This window comes from Lactuca saligna, chromosome 3 (genome assembly GCF_052625555.1).
Source record: "Lactuca saligna cultivar CGN05327 chromosome 3, ASM5262555v1, whole genome shotgun sequence".
In the NCBI taxonomy this organism is placed as follows: Eukaryota; Viridiplantae; Streptophyta; class Magnoliopsida; order Asterales; family Asteraceae; genus Lactuca; species Lactuca saligna.
Genome location: NC_136419.1, coordinates 218,316,194 through 218,332,110, shown reverse-complemented (window position 1 = coordinate 218,332,110; position 15,917 = coordinate 218,316,194).

Below are 15,917 nucleotides of genomic sequence, written 5' to 3'. Positions count from 1 at the left end.
AAAAGAGGTTCATTTTGAAATTTCCTTTATATATTTTTAAAAAAATATCATTTTATAGAAAAACTATAACAACAATTTTTGTATTTTTAAACACTTAATGAACTATGAAATATATAAAACAATGTGTGATACATGTCACAATCAAGCATCACAACCATAAGTAAATTATAAATACTAAATCAGGTGGAATACATCAATAAATATTAAAAGAATCTCCAAAACACCCAAGCCATGAATCATGTATCTCTAACGGCAATTATCTTTAGCACCGCTACCTAATACACACATTAAGGTAAAGACATTAAAAAAAAAGTGTCCAAGGTCATTAATTGTTATACACGTATTAATAGAACTGCAAGTTATGAACAACGTTAAGTAGTAGTTTCCAGTTTTATCTTGGTATTGAGCTGGTTTGAATCGGACTCCTTTTAATCGCCACACGTGTCACCGTTTTGCCTTCCATATTTTTCTCCACCGTTGCTTTATATATTCATAGGGCTTTTAGCATAAGCATTGGTGAGACATCGAGACATTTTAGAAGCAATTCCACCGCCATACTACTCCTTTAATCGATAATTGATCGTGGCTTATCTGGCTTTCCTAACACCTCTAACATTAGTTTTCTTCCAATAAGTTTTTGTTTCTTTGTTTATAATACGTTCACTTTCGTTATCTCTCTCTATAGATGATTTCTAACTGGCACAACCATCTCACTGCACAAAACCACTAACGATCTACCTTCTCTCTTTTCTTTGCGACCCTAATGTTTTCTCTAATTTTTTAACTTTGATTATACGACCTTTAATTTATTTTCTATTTTTGATTCCCCCTTGGTTATTGCATCCATCATCGGCACAAAAACTGATTTAAATGTTTAGGCTACGAGGTAAATGTTTTTGATTTTGTTTATATACGATTTATTATCAATTTATCACTTTGGTTGCATGATATGTTCATATTTTTGCTTGTAGTGACCTAATTGGAAAGTTATCCATCTAAATTTGGAGAAAAGCGATTTCTCTAGTGTATATGACTATTTATGTGCCAATCTATCAGAAAATGATGTCTAATAATCTAGTAAATTAGGTATCGTGTTATCTTATATGACGCTTTAATTGATTGTTATTGCATATGATGTTTTTTTATTACAATTTCATTGTATCTTTGCGGTTGAAGACATGTGTAGAAAAATATTTCATTCAAAATACTATAGTCATAAATGTAATTTGATCAATTGCATGGGTAGTCTGGGGAATAGAATGCTTTATCACTGCATGCGGATGTCAAATAACTTTATACTTTAACATTAGGCTCTTGCTTATGAAAAACATATATTTCATGAATTTAATGTGGATAAACATCAAACTTGTAAGATATATGTATTTGTAGAACATGGTTTTGTAGCATCTTGAAGTTACTTTAGGTTTTGTATCCTATTTAGGTAATAGTTTGTATATAAGATGTGGCTTTAACCTATTTATCGAAAGACAATAAGTCATTTCCAGATGAAGTTTGAGTCAAAATACTAACATAATATACAAGAGTCGTGTTCTAATAATGGATTGGGTCCTCTTCATCCAAGTCAAGGTGGTTATTACAAGATCACAATCGGGGAATTCTCAAGAAGATAAAGAAGATCAAGGTATGTAATATTTTTCGTTTACTAAAGTATGTTGCTCTTGATGGGTTTTGAACATCACTACAAATCATATGTGTTCACGCAACCCTAAAATAAGGATTTAGGTTTTCACTAGTTGAACATGAAAACTTGAATACAAAAGAGAAAGCCCTAGGAAGCTAGTATATAATTTAAAATCTATACAAAATAGGGTTTAGATGTGTACCTTACTTGATATGTGGTAATAACAAGAAAACCTTGTAGATCTTTAGCTCTTGAAAGCAAGTGCCTTAAATGTGACACCTCTAATGGCTTACAAACACTCTTTACAAGAGGATAAAAAGAGAAGTAGGGAATGCTCTTAGAAATTCGGCTCTACTGGGGTTCTTCCAAGGTTGGCCAAAAATCCCAAGGCAAAGCCTCCTTATATACTGCAGGTTGCTTAGTCCCAAAGCTAGGGTTTTCAGATGGAAACCCTAATTTCCTGCTTAAGGCCTAAGCAACCCATGGACTCCTCAACTAGAAGACCTTGGATGAAAACTTATATGACCTCCCTATAATTTTCGTCCACTCCTACTGTAACACCCCAATCCTCAGGTATTAATATTATTGCTTTTAAACCTTCAAGTTTTAAGGTTTACTCGACGAGTTTGATGCCCTGAATCGACGAGTAGCAGCGGGTTTAGACCACGTGTTAAGTGACCGAATTGTCGAGTCAGAATAGTGACTCGACGAGTAGGAGCTGGCAGATGAAGCCCTAAAATTCGGGGTTTTGCACCCTATTTAAGGGATTATTAGCGCCCCCTCAGTCCCCTACAACCCTAGAGAGTCCAGAAAAACCCTATTTCGTGTGTGAGCTTCATTTGAGTGTGTTTGAGCTTTGAAAGGTGGAATTTGTGAAGGAAGCTTGAAGGTCAAGTAGCTAGCAGCAAGAAACTCATGTGGATCTACAAAATTTGTCTCATTTAGCTTCATTTTGAGGTACCAATTTGTGATCTTGGCCTTATTTCCTTCTGGATCTCATATAGGTGAAGTTTAGGGCTTTTGCCTTGATTATGGAGTTATTATGGTGTAAGAGCTAGATCTGAAGTTGCAACTTCAGATCTGGACCCTCCTTGGGTTCTAAGTTCATAAAGTTCTGAGATTTTCAATGTATAAACCCTTCCTTAGGAGTTAAACCCCATTTCAAGCTTGGATATTGGCTTTTGAGTCTTTAAAGCCATGCAAGTACGTAAAGGTGGGAACTTTACATTGACATCACACCCTAGGAACTCAGGTCTTCTATTTGGAACGATGGGTTAGCTCATAATCGTCTGATTATGGGTATAGGTTGCATGGACTCGACGAGTCGAATAATCTAACTCGGCGAGTTGATGAAGGATTGCGATCATGGGTTACGTTTGGACTCGGCGGGTCTGGGAGATGACTCGACGAGCCTTCTGGGGTTTTCCCGTTTGGCTAGACACACTGGACTCGGCGAGTTAAAAACTACACTCGACAAGTCGGTTCAACATGAACGGTTGACCGTTGACTTTGACCAAAGGAAGGATCAATACCTTTAGAGGGTATTTTGGGTAAATTGGGCCAATAGTAGACTTATGTATATGGACTTTCAAGTTAAGGACTTGGTGTTGGGCTTTGGCCCAATGAAAGGGAATGGACTTAATAAGTTAGGTAGACACTTAGTCAAGGGAGTAATGTTGGGTATTAACCTAGTTTTTATTATTATTATGTGAGAGTTTGGGATTCCCGATGAGACAACAGTTAGAGATTTGCAGTATTTTAGCGCTACTTACGAGGTGAGTTACCTCACTATACTAAGGGTTCAAAGGCACCAAGGTTGGAACATTGGATATGTTATCCTAGCAGTGTTAGTATGTTGAGTATGAAGTTAGTGTTACATGCTAGTGGTTATGCCAGTTAGGTAGATCTGTAGGACTACATGTGTTGTTATATGATTATCTGCATGCTCAGTGGTTATGCTATATGTTGATATGTTATGTGGGATAGGTTAAGGTGATATTGCTCCGTGCATTAACCAAGAAACCCGGGAGCATTCCAGTCTAGGATAAGGGAGACTCGTACTGTAGGCTCGATGGCAATCCATATGTGAGTTGTGGGCACAGAAGGCAATCCAGACCCATACTATGGGCCCAGGGGTAACCTAGTCGATGGATCATTCCAGATACGAGTTGAGGGAGACTCGTACTGTGGGCACGAAGGCAAGCCAAATGTGAGTTGTGGGCCCGGAAGGCAATCCAGACTCACATTGTGGGCCCAGGGGTAGTCCAGTCTGTAATGTTATGAACCCATTGCATGCTGTTTAGTTTGTTATGTTATAATATTGCTGACATGGTTATGTGGATTGTATGTGTATCAGTATTTTGGTGGAACTCACTAAGCCTCGGGCTTACAGTCTCAGTTTATTGTTTCAAGTACATCAGGGGATCGCGGCAAGGCGAAGGTGTGATCGTACATCTCTTCATGTTTTGTTGATGTTTATAGGAAAACTCTGATATTAGACATTTTGAAAACAAATTTGTAATAATCGTTGTTTTTAAATGTTTTGAAAAGTTTTAAATTAGCTTGAATTTTACCGATGTTACAAGTTGGTATTAGAACCATGGTTTGAGTGAATTGGAGGAACATTTGTGTGAATCCAGTCTCAAATCATGGAAAGGTTTTCAAAATGATTTCTAAAATAATTTTCAAAATATGTAAAGGAGGATGCAGGGTGTACGATTAGTTAGAGCCAGTAAGTAGACCCCAAAATACCATATAATTATTTGATAATGTGATATGTTAGAACAACATGCTAGTGCTAGGCTAGGGATCTTCAGGTATTGCATGACAAAATTGTTTGGTTATATGATGTATGCTAGCATAGGGTTCCTTTACATGAGATTAACATCATTATTGTAGTTGTTTAGTGTATACATCACGGTTATACATAATTAAGATCTTATAGCCTGAGAATGTTTGATTTGGCAATGTTTTGTTCTTGTTTGATTGGGAGCTTAGGGTAGGATTAGATATTCTAAAGTCTATGGGTCCAGCATTATGTATGGCTAGCATACACTAGTGTTGCAGGGTTGGTGGAAGTTTCATGGATGGTTAGGTCGTGAGAGACCGGGAGGCCAGTTACGAGATATTAGCATTCCTCGATGAGTGAGGATTGAGCGCTCGTTGTGATTATGTATATTGTTAGGGTGTTGTGGTGATACTTGAGACAAATATGGGTAGGTGTGGAAGGTAGTATGGGCCTGTACTACTGAAAGCACATGGCCCATATGCGTACCAAGGAAGTCATAACCCCTAGGGTTGGGTTGGGAATTTGTTCCCTGTTTTTATGTGGTTATCTGATATCTTCCTATTATATTTTTAGTATGGTGGTTACGAGACGCTTTGTGACCGGATCTGGGTCAGGATCGGGATCAGGAGACGGAGGCCAGGAGGGGCCAAGAGCACCTGAGATTGTGGTGCAGATGGGTACAGACGAGTTGTGTGACATCCCCAAAATCTCGACCAGAAAAAGACTGATTTTCATTTATGGGTTTAAAATAATTTCAGAGTAAATCCTTTTGATTTGAAAGAGGTGCGAAATTTGTTCCCAAAAACAAAACATGATAAAATAGATTTTTATAAAAACATTTCATGAAGAAATATAATTTCATTCCATAATCAAAAACCCTGGATGTCATGTTCCGATACAGACCATAAAGCATAAACGATAACATTACAAGTCATTGAACAAATATATACATATACAGACTTGTAAACAAAACAACTTGATGGTTCATCCATCTTATGCCCTTGCGCCACTTCCTGTAATACAAATAAAACTGAGTGGGTCAGGCTTGGGAGCCTGGTGAGCATATAGGGTTTTCAACCCACAATAAATAATTAAATTAATTATTATCAACCAACAATAACCCAGTTACCCATTCCCGTTATTCTCACTTTACGTCCCTAAAATAACTAACACAAGGGACCTAATCTAAGAATATTTTCATCGGGGTGACAACACATGCTGCGGGGGTTCCTCAGCAATATAAGTCAAATAAGGCAACCATGAGGAGGATGGAATACAATGAATGAACACCCAAGTTCATTAATACATACAGGTTATGAGCCTGCTAGCATTCCACTAGACTGTCTAGAAAAGTCCGTGGTCGTCATCTAAATTCCGCTAGATGACTGGATCAAAACAACAACGAGGCCTCTCATCTGTTTATTACACACCAACTATCTACCCATGTTCTACCCAACATATTAGTAGATAAAAACATACATTTTTATACATATTTTCAAAACCTGTATAGCATGCTTGATTAATACATTTTCCATATAACAGATGAGGCACACACACATAACACGTATTTCATATAGAAATAATCAGATCTGTAAGATAGAAGAAAGTGAATATACATTCACACACATAACAACAAAATATACATATAACACGTATTTCGTATAAAATACTTCATAATTATGCGTTAGAAGAAAGTAACTACACACTCACTTGATCAGAAGATGATCGGACAGCACTACGGCTTGTAGAAGTAGTATTCTTCGGCAGATCTGGAAGATCTTCACAAAAACCGGACTCCTCGCGGGCAGAGCTTCGGCTCGGGAATCTTACTTCTCGGGATCTTCGGGATCTCGGGACTTGTTTCGGGGCTCGGGAATGATACCGGGGCTTCGGGATAATTCTTGCACGAAAAACGATGCAAAAACACGAGAAAAAGAGAAGAAATGAGCAAACTACTCGGCTGCCCTCGACACCCTTTTATAGGGGCTTGAAGGTCGATTTACGTTGGGCGTAAATCCTAGTTACGCTGGGCGTAACGACGATAAGATCGCTGACTCCCCCCCCCCCCCTTCGGATAATATCGGAATTTATATATAAATAAAATATCGAAAATATTTAATAAACTTCAAAAATTCATATCTTCCTCATACGAACTCCATTTTTGACGTTCTTTATATCCCCGCGTAGGTGAGACTATGATCTACAACTTTCGTTTAGACTCCGTCGGCTAATTTTGACTTTATTTTTATTATTTATTTTTAGTAGGCCGGGACATGAAAACTCTGTTATAAAATCATAACTTCTTCATCTGACGTCCGTTTTCGCCTATCTTTTTATCGTTTTACTACAATTAATGAGATCTTCGATTCTCATTTAGATTGTTTTGGCTAAAAACCACTCGGTCTCAAATCGAGTATTCGGGCTGCATACCACTAAGTTGAAACTTCGAAAAATCATAACTTCCTCATACAAAGTTAGATTTTGGCGTTCTTTTTATGCACGCTCTCGATTTAACAAACTCTACGACTTTCGTGTAGATCACTAAGGCTAAATATTGCTCTAACGTAAATTTCACTTTTTACGTCATTCAGCGTTGTCGGTTCTGTCGCGAAACTTCGACAGGTCATAACTTCTTCGTTATAACTCGGATTTTGGCATTCCTTATATCTACGGAATCCTTGTTTCGAGCACTACAACTTTATGTAAAGATATTGAGTTTATTTTACACTTAAATTTTGATGCTTATTTTATTCTTAATTAATCAAATCACATAATTAAGCAATTAAGCACAAAACACATAATACTAAAATAATACGCTCTTATTATTTCAAAACGGGTTACAAAGGTTAACCTAGACTATTACATCAACGAAAAGGCCTAGCCTGGAAATGTGGGCGTTACAATTCTCTCCCCCTTAGGATGATTCCGTCCCCGGAATCACACATCAACAAACAAATGCGGATAGTGACTCAACATGTCACTCTCCGTTTCCCAGGTGATATTTGGCCCATTCGAATGTTTCCAACGAACAAGCACTAATTCGACCATCTTGCGTCGAAGCTTCTTCGTCTTTCGGTCAACAATTGCCTCTGGTTCTTCAATTAACCTCTTGTTTTCATTAATTCTCAATTCAGAAATTGGAATTATATCGGGAGCTTCTCCCGTGAACTTCCTCAAATAACACACATGAAAAGTGTTGTGAATTCCATTCAGTTCTTCGGGTAATTCGAGCTTGTAAGCTTGGTTCCCAATCCTCTGAAGAACTTTAAATGGCCCAATAAACCTTGGACTTAATTTTCCCCTTTTACCAAATCTTATAAGTCCCTTCCACAGTGAGACTTTAAGCAAAACCGAATCTCCAATTTCAAAAGTCATCAGTCTTCGCTTGTTGTCAGCATAGCTCTTTTGACGATCCTGAGCTGCTAACATTCTTTCCCTAATTATTTTCAACTTTTCAGCAGTTTGATGAACCATCTCGGGCCCATAAACTGCTTTTCCCCAACCTCAAGCCAACAAGACGGCGTACGACACTTCTACCCGTACAAAGCTTGATAAGGTGCCATCTTAATGCTCGAGTGAAAACTATTATTGTAGGAAAATTATACCAAAGGTAAATGTTCATCCCAGTTACCTAGGAATTCCAGGGTACATGCCCTCAACATATCTTCAAGTGTTTGTATTGTTCTCTCACTCTGACCATCAGTTTGTGGATGATAAGTTGTACTTAAACACAACTTGGTACCCATTTCTTCTTGTAGACTTTTCCAAAACCTTGAGGTGAAACGACTATCACGATCCGATACAATTGTCAACGGAACACCGTGAAGCCTCACAATTTCCTTCACATAAGAATTCGCGAGCTTTTCCATAGACCATTTCTCCTTGGTTGCTATGAAATACGCACTCTTAGTGAATCGATCAACGACCACCCAAATCATGTCGTGACCATTCTTTGTTCTAGGTAGTTTAGTGACAAAATCCATAGCAATGTCTTCCCATTTACCCATAGGCACAGGTAAAGGTTCTAAACTCCCATACGGTTTCTGATGTTGTGTCTTTACTCTCGCACAAGTCAAACACTCAGCCACATACTTTGCAACATCAAGCTTCATCGTCGGTCACCAGCAGTAGGGTTTCAGGTCCCTATACATTTTAGTGCTACCGGGATGAATCGAGTACATGGTCTTGTGAGCTTCTTCCATCAGAAGATCTCTGATTCCTCCGGTCTTAGGTATCCAAATCCGATCTTGGAACACATTCAGTCCATGACTGTTTACACCGAACACCAACGTTTTGCCTAAACGTTCCTCCTTTCGGTCATTCTTTTCAGAAGCTTCCTCTTGAGCTTTCTTTCTACTTTCCACAATGGTCGAGACAACTTCAATTCTCAACGCTCTTGGCCTTTTCCTTTCAAGATCAACTTTCCGACTGAGAGCATCAGCAACAACATTAGCTTTACCAGGGTGGTAAAGTATCTCGTAGTCGTAGTCTTTAAGTAATTCTAGCCAGCGTCGTTGCCTCATATTCAATTCCTTATGATTAAAGAGATATTGGAGACTCTTATGATCAGTCAAAAGTTTGCACTTCGTGCCATAGAGGTAATGCCTCCATATTTTCAGAGCGAAAACTACCGCTGCCAACTCCAAATCATGAGTCGGGTAATTCTTTTCATGCTCCTTCAGTTGTCGAGATGCATATGCTATCACCTTTTCTCTTTGGGTCAAAACACAACCCAATCCAACACTAGACGCATCGCTATAAATAGCGAAGTCTTCAACTCCATCGGGTAGAGAAAGTATTGGTGCCTCACATAGCCTCTTCTTTAGCTTCTCGAATCCTTCTTTATGCTTATCACTCGAAGCATAAGTAGCTCCTTTGTGGGTCAAAGCTGTTAATGGACTAGCAATCGAAGAAAAGCCTTGGATAAACCTTCGGTAATATTCGGCTAATCCTAAAAAGCTTTGGATCTCTGTGGGACTTTTCGGTTGTTCCCACTTCAATACCGCTTCAATCTTTGCTGGATCAACCATTATCCCTTCTTGGTTGACCACGTGACCCAAGAATTGGACTTCACGAATCCAAAAATCACATTTGGAGAATTTTGCATACAACTTCTCCTGCTTCAAAACTTCTAACACTTCTTGCAAGTGTCTGCCAAGCTCCTCCTGGATTTTTGAGTAAATCAGAATGTCGTCTATGAACACTATCACGGATTTATCAAGGAACGGATTACAAACCCTATTCATTAAATCCATGAATGCTGCCGGAGCATTGGTTAGTCCAAACGACATAAGCAAGAACTCGTAGTGTCCATATCTAGTTCTGAATGCAGTCTTCTCGATATCTTGCTCTCTTACTTTTAGCTGATGATATCCTGACCTTAGATCGATCTTCGAGAAATAGCTCGAACCTTGCAATTGATCAAACAGGTCATCAATCCTTGGCAACGGATATCTATTCTTTATTGTTTCCTTGTTTAGCTCTCTATAATCAATGCACATTCTCATACTTCCATCTTTCTTCTTCACGAATAACACCGGAGCTCCCCAGGGTGATGAACTAGGTCTAATGAAACCTTTGTCCAATAACTCCTGAAGTTGCATCATTAGCTCCTTCATCTCTGTCGGTGCTAATCGATAAGGTGCTTTTGTTATTGGCGTGGTCCCTGGTAACAAGTATATTCTGAACTCCACTTGTCTATCGGGTGGTAATCCAGGAAAATCTTCGAGAAATACTTCCGGATAATCACACACCACTGGAATACTCTGCATCACCTTCTTTTCCTTCTTAGCATCAATCACGAATGCTAAATATGATGTACATCCCTTGGTCAAACACTTTCTGGATTTCATTAGGGAAATGATTCCAGAATTCACTCGGCGTTTGTCCCCATACACCATAAACGAATCTTTCCCAGGCGGGTTTACTTTAACTATCTTCTTCTTGCACAATATCTCGGTGTCATTGGCGCTAAGTGTGACATCCCCAAAATCTCGGCCAGAAAAGACCGATTTCCATTTATGCTTTTAAAATAATTTCAGAGTAAATCCATTTGATTTGAAAGAATTGCGGAATTTGTTCCCAAAAACAAAACATGATAAAACAATGTTTACCAAAGCATTTCATAAAAGAAATGTATTTTTCATTATATAATCAAAACTCGGGGTGTCATGTTCCGATATAGACCAATAAGCATAAACAATAACATTACAAGTCATTCAACAAATATATACATATAATGACTTGTAAACAAAACAACTTGATGGTTCATCCATCTTACTGTTGGATTAATATCTAAGTCCATAACTATAATTGGTAAGACTTGACCCGACCCGGCATGGTCCATTTGGGTTGCATGGCATCATGCACTTGGATAGACTATAATGAGAGAAATAAGACACTTATGGTTATTAATATATTATAAGTTCTAGTATATTAATAATAAGAATAATGAGATTATTTAATTAGTATTGATCAAGAATTAATCTAGGATTAATTAAGTGATCAAAAGAAGTCTAATTAAATATATGGGTTGATTGTGTAAATCATCCATACTTGTATAGTGGGCTAATGCTCCATGGATAATCAAGTTGGGCTAAAACCCATAGGATGGTCCATGGATGCTCCATGGTGTATTTGAACCCATGGATCCAAGGAAATGGAAAGTCATGACAATTAGGGTTTACCCTAATTGTAACACTATATAAAGATATTATTCTTGACAAAATCGGTCACTAGTATCATTCTAGAGAGGGCTAGCCGATTTCATGAAGTGTAGAATTCTCCCAAGTTATTCCAAGTGTATTTGGTGTTGTGTGAACCATTTGAGGTGTCACACTTGGGGCACTAGGCACTCAAGCTTCATGAAGACATTCTACATCAAAGAGGTATGTATTCTATCTTGTTATATTGATAGTTTTGTATGCTAGATTAGGATAATACCTTGGATGTTCATATTTGCATGTATAATAGAGAAAACATAGATCCAAGGTATTTAGGGTTGCATGTACACTTAGGAGTGTTAGAATGCTCATAACCCAACAGTGGTATCAGAGCCTAGGCTTGTTTTCTTGTTATACTTGCAATAGAAGCTGAAAAATCGAGTTTTGTTGCTATCTACCCAACAGAATCGCCGAGTCCATGAAGGGACTCGACGAGTCCAAGGCAAAAAGCATCCAACTCGCCGAGTTGGTTAGTGCACTCGACGAGTTGGACCCCCAGACAGCATAAATTCGATCCTTTTGGCTGGAATTGGACTAGGAACATTACCATAAGAGGTTTTTGAACTTATAAACTTGTTTTTGATGTGGTAATGTTCATGCTAATCCAATTTCAAAGATAATTGTCAATAGATTCATGTTTTGTATTAGTTTAAGGTTTAGACTAATTACATGAAAAAGTTTGATTTGAATCATCTTGTTCTTATGAGTTGCTTAGATTAATAGAAAAGTTGAATGAAATAGTTGTTTTCAATCCAAATTAATCTAAGAGTTGATTCTAAAATGTGTTTTTGTAACTTGTCCTCAAGTTATATGAAAAGTCACATTTAAGTTTCATAAAACTCATAAAAGTTGGCAAAGGTTACAAAAATGAAGAGTCTAGTTCTAATTAATTGGAGTTATGACTCCATAATTTATCCTCAAGTTATGGAGGACCAAGAGTCTCTTCGTTAAATAAATAAATAAAAAATAATGTAACCTTAATTAATTCCATAAGTTATAAAATAAAGAAAAGTTAATTCTTTATTAGCTTAGAGTCTTCCATAATTTGTCCTCAAGTTATGGAACTTGAAGAGTTTTTGGATTAAAACTACTTTAAATACATAAGTTATGGAATTAATTAGTTTTTAATAGTTTCAAAACTTGCCCTCAAGTTTTGGAATTTGTAAAGTTTTCTCATATGAATACTTTAATTCCAAGTTAGCCCTTAGAATTTTAAAAGTTAAAATTCAACCCTTATACTTTATTATATTATAAGTTAATAATATATATATGTATAAGAGTAAAGTCGGTCTTACCGCTAGCACGCCTCATTCACGAAGCCGGTCTATAAGGTGGGTATAAGGTTGTTGCCTATAAAATGGCAACTTAATGGGTGTCCACTCTCACCCACCGCTTGCTTGACTGGTGGAAGGTCGTTAGCCGAACGGGTTTGACAGGACTATATTTCTCCCTTCATTAAAAGTATTAATAATAAATACTAAGTAACTAAACTCTTAATAATTCTCAATCTTAGTTACTTAGGAAAATTTGAATAAGGTGCTAATCCATGAAATTACACTTTACACTTTGTCTAAGTCGTTAGTGGAGCGTGTGTGGTTAACCGGCACACTAACTTGGACTTAACAAGGTAGGTAAAGGGTGACTTAATATTTATCATAGTATCGATGGAGCGTGTGTGGTTAACCGGCACATCGATTGAGGGGTAATTTATTAAGGGTACCAAGTAATTTGCATGGTTACTTCACACCTCGTTTTGTGATCCTCGGCATCCCAGTCACAAAACCTGAAGGGCACACTCGAGATTGAAACATGCCATTGAACAGTTCAATGAATCTCAAAGATATAGGAGTTTCAAATCCAATTAAAACCTAATAATACATTTCGTTTATCTTGGTGGAAATTGGTGAATCGTCATTCACCTACCTTCAAATATTTTATAGCTTGGATTACGGCACACCTCTTCTAAGTTATAAAATAGTTTGTTGGGTCCTAGCCTTAATATTTCATATTGGGTGTCATATTAAGGACTTTAAAATCAACTATCTTGAATATCTCCCAAAAGATGTCTGGTTTAGACATTTATGATCTTCCCAAATCTCTTGAAACAAGCTTTCCTAAATGAAGATGATGTCCCATGGAAATCATACTTCTTTCACCTCCTCCAATTATTCTCCCTAACCCACAAGTTCTTAAAAAATTTTAAGGTCACTCGAACCCTATTGGCAAGTGAAGGTCTAGGTGTGGTCAAATCTTGGAGATGTAGTCACGTATTGACAAGCCGGGAGAGTTGGGTGTCAAAGTCTTGAAAAAGTGGTGGTTCAATCACTTTCTAAGTCACATAGTGAGTTCCTTTGGGACACATATGAAACAGACTATGACAAGACCCTTAATGATCATATCTATTTGTTAAGATCAACTTCCTCAAAAACTTGATGGACATTGACAATAGTGACACAGGAAATCCAGAAAAGCATTCTCTTCCCAATGGAAAGGGATCGGCCATAGTCAACTCGGTTGAACAAATGGTAAAGAGAAAAGCTAAGTCTGTGATAGTCCCGTGTACCATTATCAAAGGGTCCATATGTTTATATTGCCAAAGAAAGGGTCATTAGTTGCGAAGCTGCCAAATTTACCTAAAGATGTTAAAGTCAATAAGTTTGACTCTACTTCAGGTAAAGTCCACTATCTAACTCTGCTAAGTTTCTATTCTAAGATTTTTGATAAATGATGTGACTGGGTCACATGGTGATGTTTTAAGAATCAAAGAAAAGTGAAGGAACTTAAAGAAAGAATATGTTGAATCTGATCGCATAGATGGATTTCTATCGCGTAGTTTGAAGATCGGATTCTTGAGCTACTTCTTAGGAGTTATGAGGTATTGCTTAGGAATAGATAACAACAAGTTTTCATATGGATTGTAAGGATAAGTTTTTCTGCATAATTTTAAAATAAAAGAAAATTTTTGATTTTATTTATTTTAAAATATCCTTACAATGGCATTTGAGGAAAAATTGTTGCTTATATGATTCCATTAATAGCAAGAGTGGAAATATGAAATTGATTCCTTTTTTGTGGTAATGTCTAAATTTACCAAATAAGGAAAGATTCTCATCACCCAAATCTCAATTGGACCGGAACTTGGAATCATGCAAGTTGTATGGCATGATGAATGAGAACTTTAAAGTATTGGAAAAATTAAGACTAACTACTTATTCACATGGATGTGTGATTCAAGTAATGGACTAAGGGATCGAGTACATAGTCATGTGCACTGATTAAGTCCACCACAAAAGATATAAGGCTCTTCGTCATAGTTTACTAAAGCTCAGTAAATATGATTATACTTACAAGCTTAAGTGTAACTCTGAGACATTGGAAAAGATTTCAATGCATGGCAGAGCGAATAAGAAGAATCAAATTAGGCAGAAGGATAAAAGTTTCTCAAATCTGAAAAGATGGGAGAGTACTTTAGTATCGGTTTTTTGTGATCATCTTAATGATTTAGAAACCATAGCACAATTAGTTCTCTAAGGAAATCTTAGTGCATTCTTATGACTAAAAAGAGGAACTTGAATTGTTGAAATGGTTAAATCAAGAAGATGAGTCATACTTCGTTCCAATACAAGTCTTAGAGTCATACCCCAAGATTATAATTTGAGTGACATGTTTTTAAGAAGGTTTAAAAACACTTATCAAATGTAAGAGTAAAAGTTTTCTACTCTTGTACATTTGAAATTGGTAAGTTGTGATGTTTTGGATAAAACAAAGACCAACTAAGGCCAATTGTGTGAAGTGTTTGTCTTGATTAGAATCCGCTCTATCTCTTGGATGTTTGACAAGAGAGTCTTATAGGTCAAGAGGACAGTGGGAGTCTTAAAGGTCTTGAAAGTCTTAAGAACTAATCAAGAATGAAACCTGAAGTTCCTCACTAGCACACAACTTGAGGTTTATAACCTATCGTGTTGACATATTCTGTGCCCATTCCAGTTAAAGTTGGCTTTGCATATGAGTTCTTAGAGTTCTCAATGTGTTGCACAACAACTTGGAAGCAATGGCAGGCCCTTGAGCTGCCAGGTGGCAAGAAGTTAAGATTGAGTTCAGTCCATATGAGTTCGGATTTGTCATTATCCTTGTCTTGTGACTATGGTTTTGACAATTCACATGGATAAGAACACATACACCATTAAATCTAAGTGTCATAAGGTTTCTCTCCGATTCATGAAAATGATGGTGAGGAAACACTTTCACTAAGTAGATTTTAGATAGATAGCAATTATGATATTTGCATTCTCAAAGTCGTTAGTGGAGCGTGTGTGGTTTACCGGCACACTAACCTGGACTTGTGAGAAGTGGCAAAAAGGTCTAACCATTATGATTACGGCATCCCTCTTCATAATTGTTTAGACATACAAGTGTGCTATCTATGGGAAGGTGTATGTTTTTTTGATAAAGTTTTATCAAAACAATCTAGTATTAGAAATCTGAACTTTGGTAAGAAAGTCAGCTGATTTCTGAGTACATGTCAAAGCTAGTGGGAGCATAAGTGTTATGCTAATAATCATCATGTTAGTGGGAGCATGATAATTATGATAAGTATTGCAAGTTAGCAATGTTAATTATAGAAAACAAAAGGTTTCAATTGGGAAAAAGTTGTTTTGCTATAATTTAGGGAGAGGAAATTATACTTCATCTCAAATCTATAAGCTTAGATTGTGAGGTTTTAATCATTTAGTCAAGGATATATATGAATTTCATGTTGGAATGG